Raw genomic sequence first — 18983 nt, forward strand, 5'->3', positions numbered from 1 at the left:
AATTTTTACTCATAAACCTTCCTCTCGAATCACTCTTTCTATTAAAAAAACCGCTTCAAAATCCATTACGTAGTTTTAAAAATCTAAGCATACATAGGGACAGACCGCGGAAAGCGACTTTATTTCATACTATCTAATGTTAACTACTTTTCTTTTAAAAGCGCATATTTTAGAGTGATTCCGTTCGTCATATTGTAAATGATAATGTGTTATTTATTGACCATAAAATAGAAAACAAGTCATATTTCCTCCCGCCTCTTTCTCACCCGAGTTGTATAATCATAAACATAAAATCGCATTTCGTTTTCCACAAACCGCTTGTACGACGATTATTTCTATACCAATGTGTTTTATCATTAAAACGGTGCTATATACGCTTAAGGGCCGAACTTTGATGTCTAAAGTGATTCAAATTCTATTGTGAGAGGGAGACAGCGCTATAATATGGCAATTTCAGCTTACAGAGTCGCTTATCGTCTGTATTGGTCAGTTTTTACCATTTGCAAGAGTACGATGATACACCAAGCTTTAGCTTAATTTTCCTATTAATTACAAATTAAACATTATACAACGGCTTCTTAGAATTCATAGATTCATATTAATAGAATGAATACCTGATATCAACTTAGAAGGACGGCTTTCAGAACTAATTTGTTAATTGGTACACGTCTATTAATACGAGCTACGAAGATACGAATGTTTACAATACGGACTACAAAATACAACACTAACCCCCGGTTTCTGAGGTACATTTAGCGGTAGTTTATCTATTCAATAGCGTTTAAACTCATATAAAAAAACGCTATCGAATAGATAAACTACCTCTAGATGGACTCAGAAACCGGGGGTAAGAAAATGGCGATATTCGGGCTCTTATCGCCATTACATTGGGTAGATCTATCGTATAATTAGTAGTTTTGTATAACGCTATCTCTTTCTCACACCTAGCTATAATTTAACATCACAGCCCGGCCCCTAGTGTTTAATACTATAGTAGAATTACTTTCTTTAAGTTCGTTTTCACTCGCGCTAGTTTTCATTTGCATTTAGAGTTTGTCAGACCGTAAACTCGTATATCTCTTTGATATATTGTAGGAGGAGTAGGAAACGAAGAATTTATTTTCTGGGCTTTTTAATGAAGGAAATTGTAGCTTTGTTAAAAGGAATTACGAATGAAAAAATGTGGATACTGTTGCTAGATTTTTTTAAGCCAAAACTAGTGTTAACTTGTCTTGATATTTGTTTTATTTTCATATTTGTGTCCTTTGTAATACTAAGTGTAGTGCGACAATCATTATTATGTGTTCAATAACCCTTTTATAAATTATGAAATGTCTATAAATAGAAATAAATATAATATAAGTGAATCATTGGTACACCATGTTTTCCTCGTACTTGTTAGTATCAAGAAGCTTTTGGCTTGTTATAATTTCAACGTAATTATTTTAACACTTAGGTTAACGAAAAAATAGTAAACTTGTAATCGTAAAAGTTTCATCTAAATTGCTCAGGCTATGTTTTTTTTTTTGTAAATAAAGTTGAAATTGTAATTTTTACAGACTCGAAAATTTTATTAGACACTTGATACCAACGAAAATACGAAACTGTGACGCCACTACACCGTATTTCTATACTAAAATATGTTTTTTTCATTTCATAAAGAGTAGCTGGTTTAACTGGTGGTAGAATACCAGATGGTCCAACACTGATGCCAATAATTATAATATATTCCACAAACACAATTATTTATATGCATATTCTATTAACTAATACCTATTATTACCCATTGCCAATAAAGGCGCAAATTTTCCGATATGGAAATAATTTTACATGTTAAAGTCGGATATGGCTTTGTTGAGTCACTATGCAGTTATGGAAGTAAACCCAATAGGGTCAAAACGTAACTTATACGTATTAAATGCCATGATAATTTCAGCCATATAGTCTAAATTATAAGGTTGAAATTGTATTGTCCATGTTGTCTCCATGCGGTCATCGCTAATTGGTGAGTGAATCTCGGAAAGAGTAAGCCTTAAGCCGCGTACTGACTGACCGAGCCGCCTCGCGAGGCAATATATCGGTCCCGCTCATTTCGATCTCAAAGAGATTTACAAATTGATAGTTACGGTTTATTTCCCCTTGCTACAGCTAGTATCATTCAATTTGGACCAATAAGGCCCTAGAGCAAATTCAGTGGTGCAATCGTCCTAATACCGAAACGATAGGACGAGTTGCCTACTATCGATTCCAAAAAGGTGAAATTTGTCCCAGGTCTGAATTTCAAAGTGGACGATTTGCCTCCTAACTCGAAAAGAGACCTAGATATTGCCTCGCGAGGCTGCTCGGTCAGTCAGTAAGAGGCTTTAGAAGTCCGGAAATTTAAACGGAAAGCTACCGTAGAAGCCTCCACGGAACTTTAGGTACAAGCTAATTCACTTTTTTGTGCTAATTTTGACGGGTTTTCGGTTCTGTGTCATTATGTTTAGTTATTATAGTTTTGTTTTAAAATAATGAGTAATGTTCCGATCGAGTTTTTGTGGTAGTGTTGCGGTTTTTGTGCACGTGCGCTGTTTGTATTTGTAAATGAGACTCTGATTTTAAATATATGAAAACAGTTTAATACTTAGAATGTTATAGGAATTATACAATAACACATGAACAAAATAACTTTTCATAATGTATCAAATTTTTGTTGCCTGCTTTGTAATTATTGTTCACATTTGTTATTATTAACGCCAGTTTGAAAGCTCCTGAAAAAATGTTCGAATCTGTTACATAAAGAGGCTTCAAATGCATGAAAAAATATAATATTATGTTAAAATTCTCCTGGTGTCTCAAAGTCCTATGAAACCGGTCAAACTTATTTAAATCAAATTAACCTCACTTCACTCTTAAGTAAACATTATCTTTTCTTTCAAATCTTTCCTATCACGGAAATTTTCCCAAGATAATCACCATTTGTATATCTAAAATATTCACTGAATCACAGTTCATTGAAACGATGGCAAAAAGTGGATATCAGACGAACGAATATGGTATAAAAGTTATGTCTTAGTCAGTTCTTTTCGAGAATATCAGCCATGTTATTTTCCAAGCCCGATACGATAATGATTCATTTGAATTACTAAGTTAATCGACTCTTAGTGTAATTCGTACTGCTATTAGCATTCTTTGAGCATATTCATGCCGATTATGGTTATGGAGTTTTCCGATTTCCGTTTCCATGAAGAATAGGAAATATTTTGTTTTCTATTGGTCTTACGTTAATTTTGTATATGCAAAGACAAAGACCCTTAAATAGTGTTAACCAAAATTATAAAAATGCTACATGATTGACTATTAATCTATTCAATAGCGTTTAAACTCATATAAAAAACGCTATTGAATAGATAAACTACCGCTAAATGAACTCAGAACCCGGGGGTGAATAAAAATTCTGATTTCTGCAAAAATCCATTGCCCTGATTATGAAAAATGTACAGCTTTGAATTAAATATGCGCATAATTTTAATAATAAGTATTTTTATTGTAATGGATAACAAAGACATTTAAATTTAATAAAGTACTCTTGAACTTGACTCAAGGTAGTTAAACAAAATTAAATAAAACAAAAGTAACTCATAACTGACGGAAAACATCATTTTATATATATTTTATAGTTACATTATCTTGATATATATCTTAATAAACTTCACATAATTTGACGTCATCATTTGTTAAACAAAATGTTCACAAATATTTAAAATTATTTCTTACGCGGTTGTTACTGTTTTAAGTTGATAAAAGTACTTAAAAAGCTTAATAGTTGTTTATGTCGAGTCCACTATTTATAATAGCGCTAGAAAATATTTCTTGTTTACTTATCTATGTCCTGTCTAGCGCGTATTGGATGGGTTGAGAATCCAAAGAACTCGCCTCCTTACTTGCCACTCAAATATCATGTTTTAATGGGCATGATTGTTGCAAATCGACATGATGTCATGATGAGAACAAATGACATAGAGTAAGCCAATTTTCTTCACCGTATGCCTCTTTCTTTAGTGTCCTAAAATATGGTTTAAATTTTGATAAGCTCACAATTTCAAAGATCTTCGGTTGTTTAAAGACCGTGAATTATACTATCCTGCTATCAAAAGGATATGGCCGTGTGCTCAACGATTATCCTGATTCGGTGGGAACTAGAAGGCGTGTGGGAATTAATTCACCCTCATTATTTAAATAATGTGTGTAACAATTGAGATAGTGAGATTTTATAAATGGTCTTTATTTTGTTTGATAACAAAGAGTTTTGGTCTTACTTGTAAAGTTTAATTTGTGTGTAAATGTCTGATGTAAGTCACTTTTCATAGTTCTTAAACTTTCTATCAACGTCCTATCCTTAGAAAATAGGTAGAGACATAATAAAACAGCGAAGTATCGCTAACATTGTACTATACGAGTACTAAGCCAAAAAATGCCGTTTGGTGTTTTGCTTCAAAATCTAGATAATTTCAATGTCCTAATTCACCAATACTTACGTTTCTCCAAGGTTATCCGTCAGTTAGGCGTGATAATTATCCCAATATGATTCATAATAGTTGAACTTGGTATATATAATTCTACAGTTAGGGATATCCGGAGCTCGCGTGATTAATAACTGCGTACGCTGTGGATTGATTTGGTGCAAACAAAGATTAAACACATTGTAATCGTTTTGTCGGTTCTGTTGCTCGTAAAGTGAGTTATTTTTATTTCAGTTATGTGTTTAATTTGTGCTGAACATTTTACAAGTTATCTGATAAATCAGTCAAAACGAAGGATTTGTTAAGAGTGACTTTGGTAGTGAAATGGGTAGGATTTCCAACTTGGCTACCTGTAGGACCAACAAATATTAACGAAGGTAACTTATTATAGTATTTAGATTAATTCATTGAGTGGTTTACCCCCGGTTTAGCGTTTGTTATAGCATTTTTTTTATATGAGTTTGAACGCTATTGAATAGATAAACTACCGCTAAGTGTACTCAGAAACCAGAGGGAAAAGATCCAATGTTACACAAGTATTATACACGAATCGTGTAAAATTGATGAAAATCATAAGATCTTAGTTTTAAATTAAATTCGTAAATTTACAGCGAAGTAGATTATCACTGGTATGATCAGCAAAATACTTGGATGATCTTATAATTAGTAGAATCATGCCCAATCATAGTTTCAATTAATTTTGACTGGAATCCAATATAGTTGAGCATTGATCCGCAAAATTACGAATGTAACTATGCCTACTAACGATGGTGTAATTAATACTTTAAATAAGCACGTTCCGGTCATCGCCTGTGGTTTCAACTCTATATTTACATCACTTGTAAAAAGTCTCATAAGATTCTGAAAGAATAAAGATTTTGGTAGGTTACTTTGTTTATGAATAAATTGTTTTTTTACGGACTTTTGTATATTTTGCCAATTAAAAATGTCAACATTATTGCTTATTAAGTTATTTATCGATGGAAAAAAGAGTAAGCAAATATTTAATGAGCTAAGCAAAACTTTTAAAAGTTTTTGACATTTCTATCTGCTAGCTATCATTAAATTACGAGGATATTATCTTAGGAAAATACTTCCCTTCCCTTCCCAGTCTGGTGTACCGGTAATTTACGATGATTCAAAATTGCATACAGAATACATACATATGCCTCCCAAAATCTATTTGTGTCTTTATATTCATAGTCGTTTGAAACGTAAAGCTTAATTCTTTGTTCTGTATTACGCACATACGCACCCCGTTACTGTATATTTGCGATACAATATACGTGGCAGTTGAGTGACGAGTGCAGACTAAATATAACAGGATTAAAATATCCGGTTGGAATTAAATTGTTAAACATTTAACTACTCAATTTGTTTTTTGAAGTTCCTAACCCGCATGTGGTCTTCAAGGCCTAACACTCCCTCTTTCTAATGGAAGACCCTTGCACAGTTTTGAGACACTGTCATCATCATTGACGCCATCATTGTCCCATTGCCGGTTACGGGTCTTCTTCGTCGAATAGAGAAAATATGCAATTGAAAATTTTATTACAGGAGTTACGTAAATCATGACTTTCAATAGTAAAGTAGTTTTTATAAGTTTTGTAGAGACGTTTAAACGCTGAAACGTGTTTTCCTTAGCTTATTCTAATCATAAGGTGCAATTGTAGACCGCGGACTTCTCTATTGATTTCTAACTCTCCATATCTGCGGTAAGTATGAACTATTTATTACAGAAATTACTCATTCACGATCAATTTAATGACGTTTAAATATACGTCAGTTATTCCAAAATAAACAAGCAACTGATAAGTTGACTCATCTTTTTCAAGTCAAATATGGAAATACTAGTAAATTTGAAGTCTGATCAGGCTTTATGCTAAAAAGGCCGTAAAATAACTCTTAAATACATCAATAATCGCAGTATATTCTCTTCTTTTATCGCCAAAATTAACATGTAGGTAATCTATTTTAATAAATACCGTGTGGCCGCTTGAAATAGCCTGAACGCCCCATGGACATCAAAGGGACGAGGAATAATTATAAATACTGGACGTAAATAGATATTATTATAATAAGTGTTACGGTCTCACCGATGACGTTAATCAATGGATAATACTGGAGTTAATGACGTCAACTGTGGTTTTAATATCGGAATGATGTAGGGAAGTCTGGATAACCTCGCCTATAGATCAGGGGTTCCCAACCTTTTCTTAGTCCGGGACCTATTTTATGAAATAAAGTGTAATAATCGTCCTGAAAATTTTAAATTTTACAATCATTCCCGGTCTCGCGGATCATATTTTGTCTTCCACGGACCACTATTGGTCCGCGGACCACTGGTTGGGATCCACTGATATAGATAAAGTGCCAACAAATGAATGAAAATAACTATTAATTCCACCTGATATGAGTTTACTGTTAGTTATTATGAAGTGTTAACACTGGAGTTAGATATTGTAGGTATGAAAATAAAATGCATTGTATGTATCTAATCTTTTTGTTAAATAAGGCTTGTAAACAAAAGGGACTGTGCGTAGTATTTTTTTACGTTTGCCACTTGTGTGTTTAAATTAAACAAAGTGGACAGTGCGCGTGTCTTTCGTGACAAAGGCATTGAACCCAAGTAATAATTCATAGAAAATAGGTATTATTCGTGTCCTTCGTGTCCTTAAGCAAATTGTTTTATCACTGTAATGGGAAAATTAAAAATACTTCCATTTGTTTCACAGTGAAATGAGGAAAGCTCTGAAGTTAATAATACGACTCGCCGAATTAGCTTTCCAATTCGAATTGAAAATAGATATGGATTCATCCAAAAACTTCATACTTTTATAAGATTTAAGCTATTACTTCCCACTGCTAGACACGGATCTCCTTACAAAGTAAGATGTTTTACCCCCGGTTTCTAAGGTACATTTAGCGAAAGTTTATCTATTCAATAACGTTAAAACTCATGTAAAAAATGCTATTGAATATATAAACTACCGCTAAATGTACTCAGAAAGCGGGGGTTAGTCTTTGAAAAGACTACCTACTTCGTACAATTAAATCTTTATCTCATCATCAGTCGCATGCTAGGTACAATTGTGGTCATGATTACTTTGACACCAAGCCACTTTTTACCTCCGTCCTAACCCCATAAACACACTTACACTAACATCTCTTATACATAATTGCCTATTGTCTCGTTAATTACCGCTGACAATCACGTAATTGTTTATTATTAAGCAATATACAGTAATATACACTATGTAAATACAACACAGTATGGTTGCTTTGAACAAACTTTTTACTCTTCGAACTGGCGCTAAATTCACTCTCTGTATCATTGACTGCTATCATAAGTGTTTAGCATTTGATCGAAATTAATTATTTTATTAAAATAATTAAAAATCAAATTAAAATAATTTTATTTTGATTTTGAATCGGGATGGTCCGGATAGTTGTCGTGCAATATGCTACTTTTCATGTATTTCATGATATTTATTGAAAGATTAAACTGTAATCTATCTCTGTATCAATTTCATATAGTCTTTAAGTTATTACGCTAATACGGTGCACCGTATTTCTGCATTTTTCACACTTCGGAACTAGTGCACCACTAGTGATTTTGAAGTTTACTAACCAGGAAATTAAGGAAGACTTGGATATTTTTCAGCTGACCATATTTGACCCAGGTACCTTGCAAAGAGTCTTTGATACTGCATACCAAGTACTTATATCTCTCTCTCTCTCTATTCAGCCATTTTATTAAAATTCTGAACAGCTAATTCGTAATCTTTAGTTTCACTACCACTTCTGTTCAAAATATTGCCCGTGCCTCAAACCATGAAATGCAAAAGTCACTATCGTTTTGCGTCAGTCTCGTTATAATTGCATAGTTAACACACTGGTATTCTTCTACGCTGTAATAGTTAGTACGGGTACTGCGATAACATCGTTATGAGGAAGTCATACTTAACATTGTTAAGTACCTACGTTGTATGAAATATTTTCATGTTATGAAATTTTTACAAAAAAAAACGGGTAGCACAAACGGTTTTGTCTATGATTGTTAAAGCGAAAGTTTGTGAAGATGTATGCGGACTCTTAAATAAAAGCCAGGTTTTTAAATTGTTTCTAACGCTTATATTTTCCATTTTTTTTTAAATTCTCTTGTCGTCTTTTCGTCCTATTCCTATTGCCTTTTGTTTCTGTTTTATTCCCATTAATTATCCTTTAACCGTACATCCTGGTAACTCTGACACTCTGCCGTTTCAACCCACATGTATTTGATTTACTCAAGCCAAAAACAGCTGAAAAGGAATTGGTTTAATTTAACTGATTTTGTACTTACAAAACCTGAATTAACCTAAGATTTTAGGCCGTGGAATCTTTCCAGGCGACCGAAATCGCGGGTAGGAGGTAATAATAACACGACACAGAATGCATTAGAATTATCACATTTCTTTTCTGGGTTAATTATATCACATTGACATAATAGATAACCAATGATTTAATCCATTAATATAATTATGCCATTTATCTAGGTATCATTAACAACAAAAACATCATCTAACATCATATAAATCAATGAAAGAGACCGTTCGTGTATTAAATCTTTCTGTACTTTATGAGCAGATTGAAGTCGTACTAAATAACGTTCAGACGTAATTTAACAGCTTGACCTATATAGTGAACAATATAAACAATAACTTTGTCAAAGGGTTTCGCAAGACGCCATAATTAATCACCTGTCTAAGGGATCGACTGCCCTTGTGCTGCAAGCGCACGCCATGCGGGAATTAGCATACAATTGAAACCAAACGAGATTAATTCTCGTAACCCACTTGTCGCGGCGATTAAAAACAATCTAATTGACGACCGGCAATGCTTGGGAACTTCTTACCATTGTTATATTGGTAGTTATTTTGATATAGAGGCGGCTACGGGTTTTGTGATGTATTGAGGGTGTAGCGGTTTGGAAAAGATTAATAGGGTTTAAATCTTAAAACATACTGTATGTCCGCATAAACATATCAATAGAGTAAAATATCGGTCACTAAAGTTCCATTTAGGTGCTTTGTTTTGTCTCGTACAGTGCCAGCTTATTGAACTTTCGCGTTGCATGTTATATTCCCGAGAAAATTTTGATCCCGTCGATCCCATACGAACCATGACCTGACACTGCATGTTCTGGTTTATCCCTTATTTATTAGATAGATTTCTTTGTAGAATCTAAAATGTATTTTCAATAAGAATTCACAATTCAATCCAGAATGGTAGAATTTCAGCACAATGACTCAGTACCCTAATATTATTTCGAAACACATGTATCTGTACACAATTGCCCCACTTCCACATAAATGACGTCACGGTTGCAAATATCTGAAGAGTACTGAAGATTTCTTTGAATGTTTATGATACTGTCTATCTGTCTGTCTGTCTGAGTGATTGCTTGTTAGTTATTGCACGGGGATAATGAACTGATGATGTTTTAGATGTATGTAGGTAGAATTTTGACCTGGTCAATTCAATTTGCGGTATATTTTTTTCTCTATATTGCATTACGTTCTTGCGATGGTTGCTGTTACTTGCTTTCATGGGAAGAAACGCGTTCGAACGTATATTTAAGCACTTGGTACGGGCCGAGGTCGAAAGCTGATAAATGCTAAGTTAGAGCTTTATTTTAAAATCCCTTTGTAATTTCCTACTTCTGGGCGAATTTCATTAAGTAGTTATAGGGATTGAAGACTTCTGTAAGTTGCTGGGACGCCTGAATATTTTGCGCATATCTTACCAATATTTTCACTATAATTTGCAATTATTGCTGGTAGTGAAACTGTATCGTGACTTACACCCAAACTATAATATTATCTTGAATATCATATTCGTTTCATGTTCGACAGCAATTAAAATTAAATATTTCTACTAAGTTTTAAATTATTGAAAGTACACCATTGTTGGTATATGTTTGTTATGGTAACGGCACAATTATGTAGACAATTTAAAATAATCAATGAAACCAATTGTATTAGTGGAATGCATGTTTATCTTTACCATCGATGCGCATTGCAGTCATGGAAACAACACAGAACAAAATATACAAAAAAAATATATTTTTCCTTTCCATTATTCTGTAATATAGTACATATACTTTTTAAATTTATTTGTACTTAAATGACCTTGTCTGCTTGGCTCATCCAACAACAATCTGATTTTAATTCAAGAAATAAAACAATTTGCGCCATTTTTAATCCGCCATCTTGTTTTATCAGCTGTAAGCGGGAAACTTGCGCGCAAAATATATGATTTCACAAAGCATGCGCGCGCAACGTTGGGCGATATAATGGCGCTATTTTCGCGCGCCGCCCGCGTCGCCTATTTTCAGTGCGTTCAGTGATCCTTTGCGCGTATAAAACAAACAGAATCCTCTTCGTATTTTCATAACGTCGGGGAGGCTCGCCAAATGTTTGATATTAAAATTAACTTTTGTTGTTTCAGGTAAGGGATTTCCTGAAATTCGAAGGTAAACAGTCGGTGAGTATATTGGGAGACATGTGCGGAACTGTAAAGCGTATTGCATACCAAAGACTCATATATATCGTATAATTTTTCGTAGGCAGCGATTCAGACGCGGTTTAATGTACTTAAAAATTCTTTTCACATAATATAGGGTTCTAAATTCTGAATGTTTAAGTCCATAATGAGGTGTTGCAACTAAGACTGGGCTGCAAAATTGAACAGCATGTTAGTATATTCAATGATAAGTAAATCTAAGATGCAACAAAAAAGTGAAACAAATAAAACAACTTCCTTTCCTTTCCTTCCTTCAACAAATTCCTCATATAATAAATGAAATCAAAGTTTCGTCAGTGTCCGTGTGTCTATCACGCTCGATGAGGCTTCGATCCACGTGGGGTTGTTTATTCACCACGTGACGAAACCCTTCAACCCTTTACTTAATTATTAGATAGGGATCAACTTAATCCGTGATTTGTATACAGAAGCCATACACGGCTGATACCAGGGATTTGATTGCGTTTGTCAATATATAGATATTTATTTTATAGTTGATAGGTGCTTTTAGTGGAAGTTAGCAATTCAATAATAAAAAAAACCGAAGTAAAGAACTTGAAAGAGTATTTAAAAAAGCTTTTTTTCTCACATTTTTCGAAGTATTACCAAAATACATGATAATTGTAGATGTAAAAGAATAAATCGATTATTAATAACTTCAATAATATAAAGTTCTTACTTGTGTGTTAAACACGCGAAAAAAAAGTGTTTAGGCAAAAGTAATCTCTAATCATACTTAACATACATAGATAAACACACACTTCAAAGAAAACGATCTAAAACAAGCCAAAATATTTTCAACTCACTCATCTTTCACAAACTAACCTAAAAACTCATCTATAATCCAGCATTTACAAAGATTATCACATAATCCCAGTTAATACGAACCTTGTCCTAGAAACTAGATTTTTAATCACGTAAGTCAACAGAACTTCGTAATAATAATAATTAGTTGAACAATGGTAGATAACATCAGATGCTTGGACAATGTCGATGATAACGCAAGTGCTGAATGCCCTGAGTTAATTAGTGCTCCGTTCATAGAATTTCATATAAATAGGTCCAGTAATCTGGGTGCGATCTCTTTTGTGAGTTAATTAGATTGTGCGTTAACGAGCAATTTAATTAGTACTTTGTTAGGTCTAAGTTTTGCTTAAAAGCTGAAGTATGCGGTTAGACTTATTTACAGGTGTTTCTTAATATACCTCTTTTTTATTTTTGGGGGTATAAAACTATAAACAACTAGTTTCTGCTAGCGCTTCGTCCGCTTGAAAAGCCTTTTCAGAGAAAAGAGGTGTTAGGTGTTAATCCAGCTTATAAACTATCTGTGTACACAATTTCATAAAAATATACTCAGTAGTTCTTGCGTAAAACAGTAACAAACGTACAAACATCCAGCTACACAAACTTTCGCATTTATAATATTAGTAGGATAGGCGTTATATTGAAATTTCGCTGTATTTTTATTCACTTATTTTACACCAAACTTAATATGAATTATAACCGTAAAATTAAATTATATTTCAACTCAAAACTTCTATCCTACTCAACTAGCAGGGACATAAAAAAAACATCCATTCATGCACATTTCCCACGACATAAATAAAAGTCTTGCCAAAACCGCGTCTGTAGGTAAACCGTAAGCGCGATGCGCATGCGCAGGTGCGCACTACACAATAGACATAGCTATGTACGCTGATCTTTTATACAATTATTGATAGAGCTTCGGGAACCAAGTAACGGAATAGTGTACTGTATTTCCATACCCTTGTGTCAAGTTCCAAATTATAGGTTTGCGAATTGACATGCTTTCTTGACAAGAGTCTTGTTTGATAAGTTGACAGGTGTACCTTTTTGCAGAAGTGAGTGTTGCTAAGACGTATTTTGTCTTTGTATTGTGCCTTAAGTATGCACCGGTGATGGTTTTGAGATATAATTGTGATAACAGTTAGTACACTTACGGCCAAATACTTTAACAATAATACATTTTACGATATCATTTTAAATGTTTTTATCCTTTCTATACTCATGGAAACACACTCCTTTTAAATCTGGTTTACTGAAACTTCTATTTTAGTTAAAGCTTTAATCTCTAAGTTTAATGAGTCATGGAGAGAAGACGGATAATTTACTTCAAACATGACTGTTCCATTTCGTTGGGTTATTTCCAAGTAGGTATAAGAAGAGATCCCAAAGTATAATCATAATATATATCGTACAGTGGTATCTATGTATTCAGCCAACTTACACCCATTGTTGAGTACGTCATTTTATTTTTATGTACTCTCCCTCAGTACGCCATTTTATACGATCCTGTGCTTGGCTCACCCTTTGCTGTCCTACACATTTTTACTATAGTAGTCTAATAATATTGACACGACGGTACATTAGGTTTTATTTCTTAGAGGAAAATGCAAAAAGCATAAGGACATGTGGTAGACTATGATGTCAGAACTTTGTCACTTCAGGCAGACGTCATTGTTTTTCAGACATAATGAAAGTATGTAAATTATTCGTAGAATTTAAGGTAATGGCACGTTTTAGTAACATTTAGTCATTGTTTGTTTACTTAGTTGTTCTTAATAAAATTATTTTATTGTTGTTTCGAAGTCAGTGATGATGCTAAAAGCACTTAATGCTCTGCAAGTTTTTGTCTTTCTACTACCTATAGTGAATATATCAGTCCTATTATCGCAAAAGATGGGTGGTCTACGGGTTATCATAATTATTGTTATTTAGTTGTTGCTAATTGGGGTCGTACACGCTGTACGGAAATAATGTCGGATATACTTAAATCTTTGCGATATATTTCCATATTTAATTGGGATTTTACTCATTATTTACAATATCCCTTAATATCTTATTAATTTTGGGAATTATTACTCAGAAATAGTGTAAATTTAACCCAAAAATGGTAAGTTCTAACGTTCTGGGAAAAACCCCGATTTATACTTTAGGTCAAGTTCATATACTCATAATAATATAGATAACAATAAAGCTAAGATTTTGTAGCAATATTAATTTCATTAATTAAGTCATCTCTAATCTCGCGTTTTTTAAATGTTGGTGATACACCATCTTTTGGATCAAATAACAAATATAAAACTTAAAGTATCTCAACTGGGAATTATATTCTTTTAATTAACTTTGAAATAATATTGTCCAATACATATAAATGAAACAAAAATGGAAGTCTGTAGGAGTCATAGCAAGTGGCGTTATTTTGACTATGCCTGCTTCTATGGTAAAATAACGTAATTTTACACCGGTTTTTTTGAAAATTTTGGTATTACTCAAGTCACCCTTTACCAAACTTTAAACCCCATCAGTTACCTGGTACTAACGAATACTTAACACGCATATATCCTCTAATCATTTAAAAGCCTTACATCCCTTAAAAGATCAGTTTAACATGTTTTACACAAAAACTGTGTAGCATCACAATATCACATGTGACGGAGATTCAGCACAGATGTTCATTTCACGCGATTGGGACGAACTCCTTAGGGTTCCCTTTAAAAGACACCTGTTCTTGCTGTTCTAAATAATAATGCTATAACGGAGATATGTTACTGTGTGAGAGATCTTACGTATACAGTAGTTATCATAATCGTTATAGTAACATTTCGTGACATTTGCGAATGTGTGTTAATCAGTTAAATAATGGGAAAGACTTTGAACATTTTGTCTGCTCTAAATTATAGACAGTTAAGGTTTGCTGCAGTGCGTGACCGAATTTTGTAAATTCAACCTATACATTTGTCTCCTTATACGCAATTAAAGTAAAACGCAAAAGCTTCTTAACTAGAGATTAAGAACTAATGCAAGGAACCCTCTAATACCATAACAAAACTTTCTTAAAATCTCAAATATAAATTGCCTATGAGGTCAGCTTGCACCCTTTGCTTGCCAGCCTTCCTCGGCAACAGCCTGAGGGCACAATGGCGTTTTTTACAACTAACGGTACGCAGTAGTGCGGTCTGTCGGCCTAACGCAGGTAGACGCGCCTGAGCACCCGACCGTCCTTAGAATCTTTGATTTACCCATTTCTTTGAACTTACAACTATAATTATGAAGTATTAAGAAACGTTTGCGTGTGGATTTTGTGCGCTGTAGTCTAAGTAGCAGCCATTTTTTTCCATTTCGTACTTCTTTTTTGTTGGATAGTAATTTTGTTCGAGACTACGCAATTTATAAGAGAAGGAAAATGTTAACGAATAAATGATGTCATTAAAATAACTTCACGTACTGTACCTAATATAAAATACATTGCATTATGTATTCTGTACGCACAATAATAGGCTTACTTACTTAACTATCAATATTACGAGTGTATAACTTACACACTATTTATGTCCGCAAATTAGTATAACTGAATTCAATTGTTATAAGGCCTCGGTCCGACCGTGGGCGGTGACGGAAGGACGCGTGTCGCTTACAAATGTAACAAAAATCCTTTTCCGAACTAATGGTGCTGTAATTAGATGACAAACAAAAGTAACGTTACATTGAACGTTTGAATAGAACACCTCGCCCTTGTGTCTTTGTTAAACCGGCGGTGAAAGTAAAAGTACATGAAATATAATAAAACGGCGCCCGTTTTTATTACCACTGAAAACTATACAAATAGCTAAATGGCTTCTAAAAATGTCGTCAATGGAATTTCGGTTTGAACCGTTCGTTTGATATTTGAAGTAACGTTACGACTTTCTTCTATTTTTGTATTATACAAGTGTTTAAGCTGTTTTATTGCTTCTGGTTTTAGGAAATACCGTATCATGTTATCTTTAAGGAGAAAGCACTAAAAGGCCTGATAACACTATTTTCTGTATTTATCGTATAGCATTGTGCGAGTTACTTAATATCTCTTATCGTGTCGTGAATTTCGACTATTCTATCATAGATTGATGCTCCCTGAACAATAGTAAATTTTTAATACAATAAAATAATACCCTGTAATGAAACAAAATTAACATCCCAAAATGATAGTATTACGTTGTAATACCCTAAGTACAAAAAACTCATGTTAGTTTCCAACAATATTTTTTACAATAAACTATTCATCCATAAAACGGCACATTTTCAAACAAACACGTCTTCATCGTTAATAGTGATTGAAAGCGATGTCCTATCGTGTTACATCGGTTTACTATAACGCCGGCTCCACACGTTGGCCCCAATATAGGCCCCAACGCCATTTGTCCAACGTGTGGATCTAGAAAATGGCATTGGTCCCAACGTTGGGACGAGCGTTGGTAGTTGGTCTACTCGTGTCAGTTTCAGCAAAGAAATCTGCACCAACGCTCGCGATTTGACGGGACAGAACTAATAGCCAACGTGTGTCCGCCGCACCAAGTTTGCAGTCCAACGTTGGTACCAGCATTGGGACCAACATGTGAAGCCGGTGTAAGATAAATCATAAGAGAATGTGATCGGCACGCGTACAGGAGCGCTCAACGTCATATGTTTCATTCCTTGGGTTCGATCAGCCATGAGCAGCGCTGAAGCGACGTGGATACTTGAGATGCCCCCGCCCACAGTGTGACCCGAGACTTACCGACTTAATATGCCTGTTACTTTGTTTTGATACTTATAAATCATTTTTAAAAGTCCCACTGCTAGGCTCGGATCTCTTCCCAGAATGAGGGAGAGTGTAGGCTTTAAGTCTAGAGTGAATTTGATATTACTCGTTTTTATTTAAAAAGTTTAGGGGGAAATTTTTCAATTGTCAGTTATAAGAACCAACAGCTAAATAGATACTTAAACGACACTCAATTTTAATTAATGCTCTAAGTTATATCTATCGCTATAGCACACGTCATAGTTACTTTTACAGGCTTACAGCTATTTAATTTCATTTGAGTATTCGACAATAGTTATCACAAAATTAGTCACGACGAATAAGCTATTTTTTAATGCATTGTTGTCCTACTGCAGAAACCTCCCGAATTGAGGGAGGGTTTATACCTTAAGTCCACCACGCTGGCAATGTGCATATACTAGATGTTGTCACGACAAATAAGCAATTTTTTAAGCCGTTGCTGTCCCACTGCTGGACAGAATCCTCCCGATTTTAGTGAGAGGTTAGGCTTAAGTCCACCACGTTGGCAAAGTGCGTATACTAGATGTTATAAATTATTCGCACATACATTTTGTAACTAAATTTAAACCTTACGCATTACGCATTCTAGACCACCAGTTAAGTCATTGTTTATTACTTAAATATACGCAATGAACATAAACCACAGTTTAACATATAAAGGCATTATGTTATGGTAATGTCCCTTTATTTACTTATACTTAATTTACATTGCTATATAATTTAACGATTATTTAATACTAATACATTCTCTTAGAACAATAAATTAATTATAGAACCTCCATATCCTGTTAGAAATAGCTTAGAACCAATGGTTTGATCTAGGTTTCGGTTAAGGACACGGCCAGTCAGTAGATGAGTAGCCGTACGAATATTTGAGCTCGTGACATATGGCGTAGAAGTTTGTAACGATCGTACCAAGTGGTGTTTACTAGTCTCTGCCTACCGCTTTGGAAAAAGGAGTGATATTATGTTTGTATGTATGAATGTATGACGTAGAATCTAATCCCTTTAGTCTTCGAAGTGTATGAAATGTAACTTTAAAGGACGGTCACTAACCTATAAGAAAAAATAAGCCCATTGGGTTAATTCTTTATCCGTTATCTCTGTATTTTTACCAAATTACACATTAATTATTATCTTAAGAGTCGTTTAGTCACAAAATATTTTAGGCAACCTCTTGAACTGTGTTCCTTTGACATTATTTGAGGCTCAGAACAGTCCCTGATACAAAAATATGTGTATTGTTTCTTGCTAAAGAAATCATCAAAAAATTTTATACGTCTTTTTAGTTTCAGGATCTCTATACTTATCCAAAAATGTCTTCCAAAAAATAAATCGTTTTGTCCCTCATATGTTCCGATTCTTTTCTTTGAAATGGTTTTGCTCTTAAAATCATTCACAACTAACATTGTTAATCATCTAACTGTACGTACAGCACATTACACCAATGACTTGCGCCATATTGATTTAATTCTAACGTAATATTAATAAATAATCAACATATTATATATGTTTATTGGACTATGCTACGCAGTATAACAGCTTAACGGGCTATTTTTTGTACGTGGGCTCAAGAAAAACCGCAAATGATTTCTTTGTTATGGCAGCTTACCTCAGTATGGTTAAATGTAGAGCATTTTTTCTTGAAATAGTTTTTAATACACAAATCATAGTAGTAGAAATTATTATCACTTGTTCTAACGGTGAAGGAAAACCTTGCATACCAATTTTTTTTTTTAAACATTTCTCGGAGGCCTGCAAAGTCCCCAACCCTCAGAATAAGTAGTCTCATGACCTAACTCATCTCTCGTAGGGGAGGAGACCCTTGCTCAGCAGTGAAACAATAATGGGTTAAAAAAAAAGAATGTTATATGGAAAAGGATTTTATCTTTTAAAACATGCAAATAAGAAGTAGTTATTATAACGATGATGAATAAAAGTTCCGAATAACTTTCTTAGAACTGATAAACTTCAGATATGTACTCAAGAGGTCAACTTTTTTGGTTATTACTAAAATGTATTTAATTCCATCAATTAACACGCGCGTTGGTTTTTATCCAACAATATGAAAAAGTGTGATAATAATACTTGCCTTTTTTATTAATATAATTTTGATAAAAAATAATTAAATCCTATGGAGTTGAACTAAAAAACAGTGTTCTTCAGACTAAAATCATTTACCTATTTATTCATGGATAGTGGTTAACCTAGTGTCGGAGTTTTTCAAGCCGCCTATAGGCCTTTTACAGTTTTTGAATGACCGCTAGCTATCTTCATGGACAACAACCGAGAGCGACTTTACGTGCCCTGAGTTG

The 18983-nt window shown here is 33.9% G+C and overlaps 1 protein-coding gene across 5 annotated transcripts in view; it reads left to right on the plus strand.

The window, feature by feature from the left end:
- The window catches only part of Hecw (Hecw ubiquitin protein ligase), a 117180-nt gene that overhangs the window by 67046 nt on the left and 31151 nt on the right, over positions 1-18983 (plus strand). The window contains exon 1 of one of the 5 annotated variants that reach the window (XM_076113826.1): positions 4726-4879. The exons of the other annotated variants lie outside the window; for them this stretch is intronic. The gene's annotated coding sequence lies outside the window, so the exon portion shown is untranslated. Of the gene's footprint in view, positions 1-4725; positions 4880-18983 lie in introns of those variants that run through there. 5 annotated transcript variants of the gene reach the window in all.

Source organism: Anticarsia gemmatalis, chromosome 4 (genome assembly GCF_050436995.1).
Source record: "Anticarsia gemmatalis isolate Benzon Research Colony breed Stoneville strain chromosome 4, ilAntGemm2 primary, whole genome shotgun sequence".
Classification (NCBI taxonomy): Eukaryota; Metazoa; Arthropoda; class Insecta; order Lepidoptera; family Erebidae; genus Anticarsia; species Anticarsia gemmatalis.